Source organism: Mus pahari, chromosome 14 (assembly GCF_900095145.1).
Source record: "Mus pahari chromosome 14, PAHARI_EIJ_v1.1, whole genome shotgun sequence".
Taxonomy (NCBI): Eukaryota; Metazoa; Chordata; class Mammalia; order Rodentia; family Muridae; genus Mus; species Mus pahari.
This window is the reverse complement of record NC_034603.1, coordinates 82,890,921-82,894,348: the sequence shown is the minus strand read 5'-3', so window position 1 is coordinate 82,894,348 and position 3,428 is coordinate 82,890,921. Positions and strand designations below refer to the sequence as shown.

General features: G+C 46.0%; 1 pseudogene; it reads right to left on the bottom strand.

Moving 5' to 3' along the window:
• Nucleotides 1–900: 900 nt before the first annotated feature.
• On the bottom strand, nt 901–1,023 carry LOC115065402 (annotated as a pseudogene).
• Between the last annotated feature and the right edge of the window lie 2,405 nt (nt 1,024–3,428).

The following is a 3,428-nucleotide window of genomic DNA, read 5'->3' as shown; positions in this document are numbered from 1 at the left end:
TACAGTTTTCTGTTGTTGTTGTTGTTTTTGAAACAGGATTCTCTGAGTACCCTCGGCTGTCCTGGAACTTGCTCTATAGAACAAGCTGACCTCAAACTCAGAGATCCACCTGCCTCTGCCTCTCGAGTGCACCGCCACCACCCAGCTCCATCTGCAATGTTAGATCCAGGAGTTTCAGTGCCTCTTCTAACCTCTGCAGACACTAAGCATGTGAGCGATGCACAGACAGACACACGGGCAAGACACTCACACATAAACTAAAATGAATACATCTAAAACATCGCATTATACATCCCAGGCCAACCTCAAACTTGGAGTAATTTCCTGATACAGCAAACTGAATGGTGGGATTTTAGGTGGAAGGCACCATGCCTGCCGCAGAATCATATACCCTTCCTTCCTTCCTTCCTTCCTTCCTTCCTTCCTTCCTTCCTTCCTTCCTTCCTTCCTCCCTCCCTCCCTCCCTCCCTTCCTTCCTTTCATCTCTTTAGGGAGACTGGATGTGAAATTTATTAGTGAACACGGCTTGGTGGCATGTAGGACTCAGCGCAGCAGAAGCCCTCGGAAGTGCAGGGCTGCCGCTTGTCCAGAGGGTTGTCCTTATTGACCCCATAGTTGCTGGGGATGAACTGCTTCTCAGCTCCCAAGTCCTCAAAGTCACATACATTAAACTTAGTAAAGCCTCAGTTCTTTGAGAAGCAGATCCTCCGGTGGCCAGAGAACTTGAACTTGGTTCTACATATGGTCTCAATCTTATGTTCCTTCATCTTCAGCTTAGCACAGATGGATCTGATGACCTGGCCCAACCACCATGCCCCGGAGCTTCCCAAAGACCCTGAGTACCTGTCTAGAATCTAAATTAGGACAGCATTGTGATCCAAGATATGCATGTCCATCAAACAAAGTCTCCAAGTTCCCTTAGGGCAACTCAGGCAACCCACACTACCAAGGAGGTTGCTGTTTATAGCCGTGGCATACCAGGTCCCCATGAGAAAAGGAACCTGGAGGCCTCGCTGGCTGCAGGCATGGACTGGAGTTCTCACATCTCCCATCTTCCATGTATGGAAGGAAGCTGCTTGCCCTATGCATCTTTGCCTGTGTGTACGCACAGCTATATAAAGGGAAAGATTTTTCCCCATCTGACATACGTAAATATCAGGGTGAGTAATACTGTCCCTTCTGGTTGCCAAGCAGTGCTGGTATTTATATTGATTTTAGCTCATGATACTTACAGAAATTTAATTATCCCAGAAATCTAATGTTCCTGTTAATTTGGGAGAGGACAGCGATTTCACTTCTTAAAACAGAGCCTGAGGACCGCTGGATTTGCAGCAGCAGGAGAAAAACTGCCAGGAAAAACTCTGGAGCAAACTGTCCTACCCTTGCAACCCGAGGCAGAGCGGAGAGGGGTCCCTGCCTTTACCCTTGCAACCCGAGGCAGAGCGGAGAGGGGGCGCCTTTCCAAAGGCTTCTGGAATCTCCTAAGACACCTAAAATCTCCAGCTGGATTAAAACCCGGAGGATCAGAAGAGCCCAAGCCTCGGAGCTGAGGGGTAAGCGAGCCTGCCATTGCTTTTGTTCCTGAGACACGGTGTCATGTGGCCCACCAGGCCTTCAATTTAGCTTGTTGTTGAGAGCGACATTGAATTTCTTTTCTTTTCTTTTTTTTTTAAGATTGATTTTACATATGATGAGTACATTGTTGCTGTCTTCAGGCACACCAGAGGACAGCATCGGATTTCATGACAGATGGTTGTGAGCCACCATGTGGTTGCTGGGAATTGAACTCAGGATCTCTGGAAGAGCAGACAGTGCTCTTAACTGCTGAGCCATCTCTCCAGCCCGACATTGAATTTCTAATTCCTCCTGCTTCTATCCCTCAGGTGCTATACCACCATATCTGCCTCTAGATTATTTTCAGGTGAAACAGACCTACGAACAAACAAACAAACAAACAAAACAAACAAGGCTGGACAGGTGTTGGCCTTTAAGCCCAGCACTCTTAGAGTCAGATGCAGGTGGATCTCTGTGAGTTAGGGCAGCTTAACCTATATAATAACTTTCAGGCCAGTCAGGGCTACACTGAGACTCTTAAGGGTTAAAAGAGAATAAGCTAGTGAACAGGTTAGGTGAATAAGCTAGTGCACAGGTTAGGTGGATAAACTAGTGAACAGGTTAGGTGAATAAGCTAGTGCACAGGCTAGGTGAATAAGCTAGTGCACAGGTTAGGTGGGTAAACTAGTGAACAGGTTAGGTGAATAAGCTAGTGAACAGGTTAGGTGAATAAGCTAGTGACAGGTTAGGTGGGTAAGCTAGTGAACAGGTTAGGTGGGTAAGCTAGTAGTGCACAGGTTAGGTGGGTAAGCTAGTGAACAGGTTAGGTGGGTAAGCTAGTGCACAGGTTAGGTGGGTAAGCTAGTGAACAGGTTAGGTGGGTAAGCTAGTGCACAGGTTAGGTGGGTAAGTGGTTAAGAGCCCTTGCTGTTCTTGCAAAAGATCTGGGTTTTGGTTCCAGAACTCACATGATGGCTCATGACTGTAACTCCAGTCTGTCACTCCAGGGGGATCCAATGCATGGCGGCTCATGACTGTCTGTAACTCCAGTCTGTCATTCCAAGGAGATTCAATGTGTTCTTCTGCATGCTGAAGGCTTCGGGAGTGCATATACAGGCAAAACTCTCATACATATAAGACAAATACAAATGTAAAATTTAAAAAAGGTGTGTGTGTGTGCTGGAGAGGTGTCTCAGCAGTTAAGAGCACTGACTGCTCTTCCAGGGGTTCTGATGCCCTCTTCTGGTGTGTCTGAAGACAGAGACAGTGTACTCACATATATAAAATAAATAAAAATCTTTAAAAATAAAAAATAGCCGGGCAGTGGTGATTCACGCCTTTAATCCCAGCACTTAGGAGGCAGAAGCAGGCAGACTTCTGAGTTCGAGGCCAGCCTGGTCTACAGAGTGAGTTCCAGGACAGCCAGGGCTACACAGAGAAACCCTGTCTTGAAAAAAACCAAAATAAATAAATAAATAAATTTAAAAATACACCCATACTAGCACCTGCTATAGTTAGTTCTCTCCTTAATGGTACTACATAGCTATAGGATGGTTATAGGCCGACATAGTGGATTTGATGTTCTAGTTGCTAATTTAAGCCTTTAGCCATATTTTATATACAGCGCAGCCACTAAACCATGTCTGCTACCACTAAGTGATTGGTTTTCCTTATGTCACACCAGCATTGTGACCAAGCAGCTCAGGCCGACTTGAGTCCCAGCGAAAGCCTGATGCAGGTTGCTGGGTTTCTTCAAGATTCTGACTGGCCATGTCCTGTCATGACCTACGTGTAATAATAATGATGCTTTTTTTTTTTTTAATTGATCCCCCTCCCTTTTTTGTAGACAAGGGTATGTTTATTCCAGGCTGGCC